The 14683-nt window shown below is 34.6% G+C and overlaps 1 pseudogene; it reads right to left on the bottom strand.

The window, feature by feature from the left end:
- Nucleotides 1-2233: 2233 nt before the first annotated feature.
- The window catches only part of LOC145111677 (polyubiquitin-like), a 33599-nt pseudogene continuing 21149 nt past the window's right edge, over nucleotides 2234-14683 (bottom strand).

Raw genomic sequence — 14683 nt, 5'->3', positions numbered from 1 at the left:
CGATTAAGCTTTTTAGAGTGCTCATGTTTGAACAATTTTAGTGATTTTGGTTTTTGAAATGCAAAATCAGGAAACAAAAGCCTTTGTAAAATCAAGGCTTCTTTTCCTTTTTCTTAGTTTTATAATCCTACTTAACTGTTAGGAATTGAGGAAGAGTTTGATGCCCAGTATTGCTAAACTGTGAAAAGGGAGGTATATCCCTTGATTGGTATTGTTGAGTCTTTTCCTCTCTTAGTTAAAAAAACACAAAAGTTCATGTCTACCTTATAACCAGTCTTGAAGAATCAAGAGACAGAATTTGTGAATTCCTTTAAGTAACGAATGACACAAACAAGGTGGGTTCTTTATATATTTGTGAAAGAAATAATCCATAAAGCTCAAATCGTATGTGTGTTTAATCCTATTTGCAAATTGTATGGTTGTAGCAAAATGGAGCGCATGTCTATATTTAAGAACTAACATTCACATCGTATATATAATGGTTTCAACTTACAATGTTTGTATGATTTGGTTGTATTTTAAACCATCATTTGCACATTTTGTATAAAAACTAACAACGTTGCATAAACTAACAAAAAGATAACCAAATTTGGTAAATGCCAAATTTATATGTCTACCTTTTAATTTTCTTCTCTAGTTTCTATAATCAAGGTTTTAAAATACGGAATCGGGCCTCAAGGTGTTTACCCCTCGCCTCACAGAGGCTTAAGCCTCGAGGTGGAATAAAATAAAAATAATAATATATTATATTAATCATAAAAAAACATACTAAAGTCCAATTTCAAGCATAAAATTCTTATTTAATGTCATCATCCTAAAAATAAAAAGATACTAAAATTTATAATAGTCTTCAAATCATGCCAAATTAGTAAAAACAAAACCATAATAGTATTCAAATCAAACCAAATCAACAAAAACGAGAAGAGAAAAGAAATTGAAGCAGTGACCTTCAAGAAGTCCAACTCAGTACCTTCAGATTTTGATGCAGAAGTGGGGAACAACTTCGATTTTAACTCACAAGTTGAAGACCATGTTCGATTTTGCTAACAATCACTTAACAGGGGGAGTAAGAAGAAACGAGAAGAGAAAAGAAAGAAGAAACGAGAAAAGAATGAATGACGGCTGGAGCAACATTATGTCAAATAAGATATCACGTGATTTCTAAGGTCAAAAAGTCAAAAAAAAAAAAAGGAAAAAAAAAAACCCAGCCTCATACGTTTCGACTCGGAACGCCCCGCCTCGGACCACCTTTCACCGCCTCACAGGATTGAGGCGTATGCCTCATTCTCCCCCTAAGAGGTGACGCCTCATAATCGTTTTTGTTCTGCCTCGCCTCGAGGCGTACGCCTCAAACGATTTTTAAAACCTTGTCTATAATTTCAGTTCCTAAAAAATATATTAGTTTTTCTAACTCTTTACTTAAAATCTCGATTTTTAAATTTGTTTAACCAAATTTATTTCATCCTCGATGTTCCAAGTGAGAACTCCATCATCTACAAAAATCACAGTAATACAACAAAAACTTTTTCTTTTTGTTTAGTATGCAAAGAACAATCATTCTTGTTTTATATAAACCCAAACTCATTCACGGAAGATGTTAAGTTCCTATTAGTTCCATTTTCTTGGGGCATTCTATTATCACTTTTTGGATTGGTTTTCTTCCAACAGATAAGCCAATAATTGTCCAATTGCCACTTATATTTAGGACTTCCATTTCCTCATTCACAATTCTAATCCAATTTTCGTTACCAAGTAAATGATCGGAAATTATCATAATATGTGATAATTGTTTTTATTCTATTAATATCTACTAGGTGTGAGACCCGTATGTTATACGGGTTTTGATAAAACAAAAAATTAAATATGCAAGTTTAAACAAAATTTTATTTAAATTTGAAATTTTAGATTTGAAATTTGAATATAAAAGGAAACATATTAAATAGTATATGAGTACTAATATTGTAATTTATTGGTTATTTTCAATTAATGTAATTATTAATTGAAGTGTAAATATGATGTTTTAATTAAGAAAATATAAAAAAAAATGAGAAAATGACAAATGTAAAAAACAATTATTCAAAAATACCAAAAAATGACACAAATGTCCAAGTTAATGAGAGAGTGATATGTGGCAAAATTATTTTCAAAGATAATAATTTTTAATTGAACAATATTTTAAGAAAACTGTTAATTATATGTAGTTTGTGTTTTGGGTTATATTTGACACTATTAATTAATTTCATTTCATTCATTCGATTTTTCCTACCTTACCAAACAACACGAGTTAATGATTTGTTTCATTCCAACAGAGTAACCAAGCCTGCCTATGGAAATGCTAATGAACTATTCCATTACTTATTCATTCTATGCCTTTATCCTTTCCATTTCATCATACCAAACACACCCTTAGCATTAGCCATTTTATGGTAGTGACCCAACAATCAATCATGAAACAGAAATAAGACCTGAAATCATCTTCCATGTTCTCTCCAACAATCATCAAACGCTGCTGATGCTTTGGAATCCCCTCGGCGTACTGAATCCTTTCCTTCAATTTACCAATAGTCAACGAGGTGCACACAATCTGCTCGATGGTCTTCCCTGCCAATCTCTTAATGAAAATCTGAATACCACCACCACGCATCCTCAAAACCAGGTGTAATGTAGACTTGACTTGGATGTTACAATCAGCCAAAGTTGTACAGTCTTTGAGTTCCTTGTCAACAACGATCAAACGCTGATGAAGCTGATGAATCCCCTCTTTGATATAAATCTTTTCCTTCAGGCTACCAATAGTCTCCAAGCTCTCTGCCATCAGTGAGATGGTCTTCCCTGTCATAGTCTTCACAAAAATACGCATATTTCCACCCAATCTCATACTCAGGTGCAATGTAGAATCTTTTTGGATGTTATAGAACCATCGAGGTTCTTCTCAGCAATGACCAAAACCTGATGATTTGATGGAATTCCTTCTATATCCTGAATATTGGCCTTCACTTCACCAATGGTAACGGAGCTTTTAACTTCCAAAGGGAGGGTCTTTCCCATTGGTGTTCTAACAAAGATCTGCATCCCCCCACGAAGACGGAGGACGAGATGAAGCGTAGATTCCTTCTGAATAGTGTAATCAGAAAGAGTACCGCCTTCTTCTAGCTGTTTGCCGGCAAAGATTAACCTCTGCTGATCGGGATGAATACATTCCTTGTCTTGTATCTTAGCCTTGACATTGTCAATTGTATCAGAAGTTTGCCGGTGAGGGTTTTTACGAATATCTGCATACCAAGGGTTTTGACTTTTGATAGATGTGTTTTGGGTTTGAGTCGAAACGAATGAAAAATAAGGAGATTAACGGCTGTGATGCATTTGTAGGTGGGAGACGCGGTTCGTATTCCAAATTAGTTTTATAAATGGAAGGTGTAATAAAAAAAAATACTTATTGATTTTAGTTTGTTATGTATTATAATTATAATAAACAACTTATGAATGAAAATAATATTAAAAAACAGTAAAATAAAAAAAATATCAATTGATTAACACACAATTAGATGAAATTAAGTTAAAAACTATTTTTCCCTTGTGAGGCTTAATAAAAGAAACATCCATATATATATTGCTATTTTCTTTGAAGTGAGTTTGTCTTTTGTTTTGGTCTGTTAAATAATTGGGCTTCAGCACAACTTGTTTGTTAGTTGGTTATGGTGATCGAGTCTTTTGATTTTTCTTGGGTTTAAGGAGTCATGAGTTATGCCTGTTTAGCTTCTTCAGTTATCATCTCATGTAAGCTATTTATAGCTGCTTTTGTTCATCAAATATACACAAGAAAACTTGAGTGATTCATATTCTCTGATATTTGCCACTTTACAAGTGGTATCAGAGCAACCTGGGAGCAACTTTGAGGGTAATCAATGGCGGCAGAGAATGCAATCTTTCAAGTCCCTAGCGTCCCAAAGTTTGACGAGGATTACGAGCATTGGAGTATGCTGATGAAGACGCTACTGAAATCGAAAGAGTATTGGGTAGTAATTGAGCCGGGGTACACCGAACCTCGAGAAGGAACAGTACTCACGGTTGCTCAATAGACGGATTTAGATGCTCTGCGTCTCAAGGATTTGAAGGCTCAAAACTACTTGTTTCAGTCGATCGACAAACATATTTTAAAGACTATGACTCACAAAGAGACTGCCAAACAGATTTGGGACGCTATGAAGAGCAAATATCAAGGCAACGTAAGAGTGAAGAAGGCGCAATTACAAAGATTACGAAGGGAGTTCGAAATCCTAGAAATGAAAGAAGGTGAAAGCGTCACATATTACTTTGGCCGGGTGATGTCCACAGCCAATGAAATGAGAAATTTTGGAGAAGAGATAACAGATGTAATGATTGTTGAGAAGATCCTCAGATCTCTAACTGAAAATTTTAATTATGTGGTGTGTTCCATTGAAGAATCAAAGGACACTGATGTGATGTCAGTGGATGAGTTGCAAAGTTCTTTGCTTGTGCATGAGCAAAAACTTTTGAAGAAACCTAGTGATGATCAAGTATTAAGCGCAGAACTTGATCCGACCGGAAGACGAGGCCGGGGGCGTGGTAGAAGCCCATTCAGAGGACGTGGTCGCGGTCGAGGAAGATCAAGGCCTGATTTCGATAAGTCAGCCATAGAGTGTTATAAATGCCATCAACTTGGGCATTTTGCCTACGAATGCACTCAGGGAGACAAGCCGGTAAATTACACCGAATTTGACGAAGGAGAAGATTTACTTCTGATGACTCATGCAGAAGTAAAGAAAGAATGCAAAGAAGGAATCTGGTTTCTTGATTCGGCTTGTTCGAATCATATGACTGGAACACGAGAATGGTTTGTCAACTTAGATGAAGGATTCAAACACTCCGTAAAACTGGGAAATGATCTTCGACTTACAGTTAAAGGAATCGGTGAGATGAGGTTCGAAGCTGAAGGCATAACTCAGGTTATCAGTCGTGTGTACTATGTTCCTGAACTCACTTCAAATTTACTAAGCATTGGGCAGCTACAAGAGAAAGATCTGACTGTTGTTATTCGAAGAGGTGTGTTCAAGATTCTTCATCCTCAACGGGGTGTGATAACTACTTCAAGAATGACAGGAAACAGAATGTTCCTAGTGAATGCAAGGATGAAACCCATTGAAGGCCGATGCTTGAAGCTAGAAGGCGATGGTAACGAACAGATTTGGCATAGACGACTTGGGCACGTGAATAACAAGTCATTGAGAACCATGCAATTCAAACAAATGATGAAAGGGCTTCCTAAATTAGCTGAGTCTAGCAAAGTTTGTGAAGTATGCAATCTGGGAAAACAACAAAGAGTCGGCATTCCTAAGAGGAGTAACTGGAGAGCATCAAACCGACTGGAACTCATCCACACTGATCTATGTGGGCCAATCAAACCTGAATCGCCAAGTGGGAAAATGTATGTTATGGTGTTGATTGATGATTTTTCTAGAAAGGGATGGGTATATTTTTTGTCAAAGAAAAGTGAGAGCTTTAAAACTTTCAAAAGGTTTAAGTCTATGGTTGAAAATGAAATTGGGCTGACCATTAAAGGGCTAAGAAGTGACCGAGGAGGGGAGTTCACTTCAAAGAAATTTGATGATTTCTGTGGGGAGTTTGGAATTAAAAGACAATTGACGACGGCGTATACTTCGCAGCAAAATGGAGTAGCTAAACGTCGTAACAGAACTTTAATGAATATGGTTAGATGTCTCTTGCTTGAGAAAAACATGCCCAAATGGTTTTGGTCAGAAGCAGCCAATTGGGCCTGTTTCATCCTGAACAGATGTGCTACTACTTCTGTAGAAGATAAAGTCCCTGAAGAAGCTTGGTCAGGTCATACACCAAATGTTGACTTTCTCAAGATATTTGGTTGTATTGGCTATGTCCATGTGCCCACTCAGCTAAGAACCAAGCTTGACAACAAAAGCATTAAGTGTATCTTCTTGGGTATTAGTACCGAATCAAAAGCATATAGGATGTATGACCCAGTACAAAAAAGGTTATCATAAGCAAGGATGTAGTTTTCTCAGAAAATGAAGCATGGGTCTGGGACGCAGAGGTGTTTGGTAGTGAAGATTTATTAATTCCTGATGGTGATGGGGAAGAAAATCAGGAAGAAAAACTTGATGTGTTACAATCCGATGTGACAGGTCCTACATCAGATACTAATGTGAATGAAAGTCCCTCTAGAACTGCAGAGAGTGCAGATGAAGTACAAGGGAATAATACCCCTCGGTCTGTCACACCTCTTTTTGTCGTGGAGCCTAGGGACCGAAATGAAGGCAAAAGTTTTGTAGGGCCTAAAAGGAACATATCAAAAAGGACAACTAATGTCCCTATTTGGATGAGAGACTATGAGAGTGGGGAAGGATTGTCAGACGATGAAGCTGACTTTGCTATGTACAGCTACGATGAGGTTGACTTTGCTATGTATAGTTCATTTATGGTTTAAAACAGGCACCATGTGCCTGGTTTAACCGCATTGAAAACTACTTCTTGAAGGATGGTTTTGAGAAGAGTCATTATGATAATACTCTTTTTATTAAGAAAACAACAAAAGGAGTGGTGATTGTGAGTTTGTATGTTGACGACCTAATTTATACAGGTGATAATGAGGTGATGTGTGGAGAGTTTAAAGAGTCAATGATGCAGGAGTTCGAAATGACAGACCTAGGTGCTATGAAATATTTCTTAGGTGTGGAGGTGATTCAAGACACTGCCGGGATAAGCATGTGCCAAAAGAAGTATGCCAAAGAACTGCTAGAACGGTTTCACATGTGGGAATGTAATGCTGTGAAAAACCCCATAGTTCCTGGAACTGCTGTCACGAAGGCAGGAAAGGGAAGCAAGGTGAACGAAACAGAGTATAAAAGCTTGGTGGGAAGTCTCATGTACCTCACGGTCACGAGACCGGACCTTATGTATGCAATTTGCTTTATTTCCAGATTCATGGCTGATCCTCGTGAAGAACACATGGCATTGGCTAAGAGAATTCTAAGATATGTCAAGGGAACCTACGGTTTTAGGTTATTTTATGTTCGAAATCCTGTAGCAAAGTTGAAGGTTTATACGAACAGTGACTATGCACGTGATGTGGAAGATAGAAAAAGCACGTCCGGGTATGCATGCATTATGAGCAACGCATCAATATGTTGGAATTCTAGGAAACAAGATATTGTTACGCTTTCGTCTACTGAAGCCGAGTACGTGGCTGCTACAGCATGTGCATGTCACTATGTTTGGCTCAAAGGATTATTAGAAGAAATAAGTAATGAAAAGATTGGTACCATTGAGATTCATTGTGACAATAGTTCTACTATCAAGCTGTCGAAGAATCCTGTTCTACACAGAAGGACCAAGCACATCGATGTGCGGTTTCATTACTTGAGAAACTTAGTAAATAAAGGAAAGGTGCAGTCGTCATTTTGCCCTTCATCTGACCAGGTAGCTGATGTCATGACCAAACCGGTAAAGTTAGATGTGTTTGAAAAAATGAGGAAGCTGCTTGGAGTTGAAGACTTGAATGGTTAAACCGAAAGGTAAACCCTGTTTCAGTTTAAGGGAAGGATTTGAAGTGGGCTTGTCTTTTGTTTTGGTCTGTTAAATAATTGGGCTTCAGCACAACTTGTTTGTTAGTTGGTTCTGGTGATCGAGTCTTTTGATTTTTCTTGGGTTTAAGGAGTCATGAGTTATGTCTGTTTAGCTTCTTCAGTTATCATCTCATGTAAGCTATTTATAGCTGCTTTTGTTCATCAAATATACACAAGAAAACTTGAGTGATTCATATTCTCTGATATTTGCCACTTTACATTCTTCCCCTTTATACATAAAGACTTTCTTTTTTGTGTAGACTAAGTCTATCAACTCAATAAAACATTCACGTGGAGATATTACTTAAGGAACTCCATCTTCATCAAGAATGACATATATGTGTAACTTCATATTTAAATGCAAGTCCATCAACTCAATAAAACATGCATATGACATATATGTGTAACTTCATATTTAAATGCAAGTCCATCAACTCAATAATATGGAGATCTTCCTTAAGGAACTCCATTTTCATCAAGAATGACTAATAGTGTAACTTCATATTTAAATGCAAGTCAACATCATATACTCGATTACTGACCGGGAATTAATATTATAAATGTGATCGGTACCTATAACTTTTGGATATTGACTCCATTTTCAACATTAGACAGAATTACCCGTCAAACACTCACATCATAAACTTGATCATAAGAGACTGTATTTCCCAAGCTCCCGATGCTTCCTAATAAATATTACAAATTTATTAAGTTATAAATTTTTTATAAAAAGTTATAAAATAAAGTTTTTACCCTCATCGTATTAATTTTTAAGGAATTACTGACTATAGATATACAGTTATCACTTGGATCATTCAGTGAATAACCCTCGATTTCAGAGCAAATTTACAAACTTAACCCTTTCGAATCGATTGAGAGTATATAAATATGGTTTATTTAGACTTTAAAGGGAAAGAACAAAGAAGAAAATTAGATTCGACTCGCACCTATGATCTTATCAAACATTGATAGAAAACATACTAAACTCATGTTACCAATATGGTGTATTGTATCAAATATACTTGGTATAAAAAATTTCTTACTAGTACCATATCAAGTATATTTGATACCAATATATTTGACTACCAACAAGTTCGGTTGGTACAAACTGGTAACAGTACATACCAACTTCTTTTAATTTTCTATTGTAATCTTTAAAGATAAACAAAGATATCGGCTAATTTTATCATTTAGTAAAAAAAAATTAGTTACATAGTTCTTTTAAGTTATAAAAGAATTCTATTTAAGTAAAACTAAACTAACATTTTAATTTTGGCTTTAACTGGTAATAAATATTAGAGTAAATTACGCGAATGATCCTTGTGGTTTAGGGTAATATGCACGTTTAGTCCCTAATTTTATTTTTAACTCGAACGGTCCATAAGATGTATTTTTGTCGCGTGTTGCGACCAAATGACTTATATAATATTCTTAAAACTCTAAACACTAAACACAATTGACAATTGAAAAAACGATTTTGTTATATATATATATATATATATATATATATATATATATATATATATATATATAATAATAAATGAGCTAGTTGGTACGGTATTACCATGATATTCAAAAATTTGTACCATTACTGTACCAAGATTGTTCAATTGGTACCATACTACCAACCAAACATGCTGGCTACCAAATATATTGGCTACCAACTTTTTTTGGTTCGGTTGGTAACATGTTTGTTGGTTTTACATGGTACAACTTTGACAACCCTAGTTTTGATGGGAGTGTTTTGGGTTTGAGTCGAAATGAACGAAAAATAAGGAGATTAACAATTGTGATGCATTTGTAGGTGGGAGACACGATTCCTATTTAAAATTATGCATATCGATAATAAAACAATATATTTTTATTAAGGGATAATAACTAAACTAGTAATAAATTTTTAGTTTTGTATATTTGTACATATTTGATCACTGAGTTTTTTGTCATCTACATTTTCCCTTCAACTTGTTTAAATTGTATACATTCAATCCTTATGAATGGATACTCCAGGTAAGCTGGAAAAAAATGACTTAATATGGTAAATAAATTTCTCACTTTGTACACATTTTTTTGCACATTTAGTCCTTAATATTTTTTGTTGCAAAATAAGTCGTTGTTTTTTTACACGTTCAATACTTATGATCAGTTTCTTTAGGTTTTCTCACGACATCCTACGTGAGACAATCATTAATAAGGTGTTCGGAGTTGTTGATGCTTATGTCACCGCAACCTCGACTATTTGGTTACTTAGGTCTTGTGTTATGGACGTCGTAACTTCTTTGTACGGTCTCAAATTTTAACGATCTTTATATTCATACATTCGTATTTGAGTCTACTATAACTTTCATTTAGATTGCTACCTTTTAAAAGTAATATATTTTTACTTACGATCTTTATATTCATGTGTTCTTTATGAATGTATGTATGAACATTTTTTTTCCAAAGCATTCGATGTCGTCGTGGCCATAAGCATTAATAGCTCTGAACACCTTATTAATGATTGTCCCACGTAGGATGCCGTAAGAAAAACCTAAATAAACCAATCATAAGTACTGAATGTGTAAAAAAATATGATCTTATTTTGCAACAAAAAAATACTAAGGACTAAATGTACAAAAAAAATATTAAGGACTAAATGTCTACAAAGTAAGAAATATATTACCTTATTAAGTCATTTTTTTCCGGCTTACCTGGAGTAGCTGGTCATAAGGACTGAATGTGTACAGTTTAAACAAGTTGAAGGGGGTAAATATGGACGGAAAAAAATCAATGACCAAATGTGTACAGATCGAAAAGTATATTACATTTTTAAGTCATTATCTCTTTATTTAAATTATATACATGTTAATATGAGTAGAATTAAGGAACAATATACTTTTTGAACTTTAAAGTTTAGCGACAGTAATTTGTTGAGTTTGCCGATTTTGGTCCATGTTGCTCCTATATCCTGCTACTTCCAATCAGATGCAGACAATAGATGTTCCACCACCTCAATTGCTTTTAAACAAAGAAAACTCTATTTTTCTTTCTATTTTCCGGTGCAGGAAGCTTTCTCTTCCCCAAATTCCATTAATCCCTCCTCCGATTTCTTAACCCCATCTACCATATACTTCGTTGTTGGTTTTAACTCTCTACTCTCAGATGCGCAACAAAAGTCGATTTCTTCTACATCCAACAACAGAGGAGATATCAGAGGTTGAGTCCAATGAAATCGATCCAATTTGTTAACCCTACCATTTTCCTTCATATCCACTTCTATGTAGTTAAAATTTGTTTTTGTTTGTATCAGGTTCCTAAGAAAGAAAAATCCCTCCTACGGTCGTTAAAGCCCGAAATCTGTTCTGATCAATGATCCCTATATGTAACCTATTGCATCTCCTCCACCTACTTACCACCTATATGCCCCATGTTTATTCCAATTATGTAAGACGCATATAAAGGCTTTCTTTTCCAACACCACTGACTTTCTTCCTCATAGATTAATGGTGAAGAGGGTTATGGGAAGAGAAAAGATCAAACATTTCAATGTACCACTACCTAGTCGCCTCCGTCCATTGAATCTTCATTGCTGCTCCTCTAAAACCCAATATACCATATTCACCAGATTTGTGAAACACACACGCTAAGCTCTGTGTGTTTGTCCTCACTTTAAAATCCATTATCAGACGTTGATTTATTTCAAAATTGTGAGCTTTCACCAAAACAAGCTCGTCATCCTTATATGCAATATCCTCCTTCAGAAAATGAATTTCCAACTTAAGTAATATTGCCATATTTATACACATTTTAGGCATTATTTTAATACATTTGAAGTTATAATTTGGTCAAATGCATAAATATTTGGTACTTATTAAGTTAAATTACATATTGCAGCCAAAAAGGACATTTTTGAAGAAAAATGATTGAAAACGATGAAAGATGAATACCGGAAGGACTGGAGTTGAAGCAAGGAGCTTAATGGAGCTTAAAGGATAAAATCATGCAAAAATACACTTCCCACGATGTGGCTTTATGAAGTCCACTGCGTGGCACATGGAAAGATCTTGATACATAGTGTGATAAAGAAGCTCACGATGTGACAATTATGTCTTCACGTCATGACCATGAATTTCCAAGAAGATTCTTATGCGGAGAAGCAAGTTTCCTTGTCGAATACGGATATCTACTGAACCCACGTCGTGACACCCTATTGGTCACGACGTGAGGAGTGTTTTTATGGACACTATATATATATATATATATATATATATATATATATATATATATCGGTTGTTATATCGACTTAAGGACACATTTGAGACATATTCTACAGATCTTAGTCAAATTTTGGGACCGAAAGCTGTGAAAATCAACCTTTGGGAAGAGGAGAAGATTGATTTTTAAGAGTTTTGAAGATTTTTGAAAGCATTCACGCATTACATTCTATTTGCTTTAGATTAATCATATTTAGCTTAAATTCTTATGTTTTGATGTGTTTACTTTCTGCAATGAGTAGCTTAATCATCAGGATTTCATTTAGTGAAGACGGACCCTAATACTATGTGTTAGTTTTTATCTTTCATGGATTTTATGAAGTTGGTTTAGCTTGTGTTGATTATCAATTCCTAGCATGCTAAAGTTTTAATATTTGCTGCTTAGATGAAGTTAAGTGTAGGTGAATGATCAGTTTAATTGCATGAACTTGTTTACCTAGTTATTTATGATCATTAAATTGCTAGAGCTAGGATTGGCCAAATTCTAGATTAGATAATAAAGGTAACAACTTTAACTGTGTTATAGAACATAATTTGATCATAATTTTGTTTGGTGATTTGTCTTGATCATAGATAATTTTATTAGATATATCTTACATAGCCCAATAATCTTTAATAATCAATTTTGTGTTCACTTGTGTATGATCATTGCATAGTAGTTCATGAATTGGTGAAAACATTAGGAGATCGGATCAAGATTATTAATAATATTTATATTGGTAACCAACTGAATAAATCCATGTTTTGAAACTAATCATAAGAAAAAGGGGGATACAAAGCTAAATAAAAGTGTCTTCATAATTTTGATTACAATAATCTTTAGTTATTAGTTTGCTTAGTTTTGAGTTACTTAAGTAGTTAATTTAATCTGAACTTGCAAAATCAGATAAAAACCCCCCACTTTAGTTATTGTTTTAGATTAAATTTTAGTAGTTATTTTATTAGCTAAATATCGTTCCCTGTGTTCGACACCCGACTTAGTTAACCATCCTATAAATTGACTGGGTACACGGACTAAGTGTAATTAGTTAGTTAAGTAGGTTAGGTATATAAATTTAAAAGTGGTAGTATATAAATTGCACACATCATTAAGTAACAGATGCTTCGATTTAAGTTGCCATATGAGCTTCAAAATCAAACATTTGGACTAACGCATGAACTAAATTGGTGATATTTGATGTGACATCCCATATTTTTCATACCCAAAAAAGATTTTCTTTACGCTTTAAAAAAATCACAATATATTTGTTTATAAAAAATCCCACTACAATAAAGCATTTTGCTGACACTCTCTTGTTTTATTAAAATATCTTGAGTAAATATATTGTTTCAAAATACAAAACCCTAAGGATGTCATAATCAATAAATAATATATGTTACAACGTAAAGACCTAACGGTCCTAAACATTATTGCAGGATGTCTCTTAATCACTCGATATCCTAGTCAAGTTCCAACAACTTTAACTTTGTTACCTGTGATGCATATAATTTGAATGGGCCAGATTTGCGAAAACCTGGTGAGACACATAGGGTTTCCAATCCCACAATATTATTATGATAATAAAACGTAATTATCAAACCTGTAAAACAAACTATTACCAAACAATATCATACAACATATATATCTTATAAGACAATTTACCCTTAGTTAGTCGTCCCGTCGATCCTCACATACTGACCCTATAATAGTGATGTTCTGAGATCTATCCTGATAGATCACTGTAAACAACAAGTTCATTATACTGCTTTGAAGATTCCTTGGCAGCAGGCATTAGTCAATAAAGGCAACAATGTGGGGACAGATTACCCGAATGAACTTACAATCCAATACCCTCGGATCGATATAATTTACTAGCACCACCAGAATTGGTATAGTCAGGGGTGGTCATCAATACTTCGTTAGATGACTCAGACATACCGAGCAGTAGACCTGGCAATTTGATACACGACACGAACACGATACGAGTTTTCCGTGTATGTGTTTTAGAAATTCGTGTTTTGTGTTTATCCGTGTCTGACACGTATTTTAAATTCGTGTTTCGTGTCTTATACGTGTCAAACACGAATTTACCTGTTTAGACACATATAAGACACGATACAAATTCGTGTTGACACGTGACACGTACAAACACGTATAAACACGTATACAAACATATATACTTTAGGGTTAAATTTTATATTTGTAATATATTAGAGACCAAATTCGTAAAATTCAATAATTAGTTTATAGCCCTAGCTTAAAACAAGCCATTAAAAACGTGTCTATTCGTGTTTTTTTGTGTTTTCGTGTAACACGGCTGAAAAACATGTCTATTCGTGTCGTGTCACGTGTCACATGATTTTTTTACGTGCCGTGTTCATGTTTGATACCGCAAACACGTTTTATAATTCGTGTCGTGTTCGTGTTTAACAAATTCGTGTCGTGTAAATTCGTGTCTGACACGAATACACGACACGCAGACACGGATTGCCAGGTCTACCGAGCAATGGTTTGATATAGACATACCCTATCCGGTTGTCAAAATAAAAGGAGGGGGAATACTTAATATAATCCTCATGTACGCACCTGTACCTCACCAAATCACCAATATCATCTATCAAAGTTCTAATATCCAGTCCAAACTCACATACACCCTTAATATGATGCTACTCAATATCAAAACTTAATTGAACTAAGCATCCCCTTAACAGACAAGATTGCAATACCTGTAATCAACACGAATTTCCTGCCTATGTAATGACTTTACAATACAAAATATGACCAACCATTCCTTTCAACTTAAATCGAACTAAACATCCTTAGAAGCCTTTAGT

This window comes from Lactuca virosa, chromosome 5 (assembly GCF_052849685.1).
Source record: "Lactuca virosa cultivar CGN04683 chromosome 5, Lactuca_virosa_CGN04683_v6, whole genome shotgun sequence".
NCBI classification, from domain to species: Eukaryota; Viridiplantae; Streptophyta; class Magnoliopsida; order Asterales; family Asteraceae; genus Lactuca; species Lactuca virosa.
Note: the sequence above shows the minus strand (reverse complement) of the source record. Positions and strands in the feature narration are given on the sequence as shown.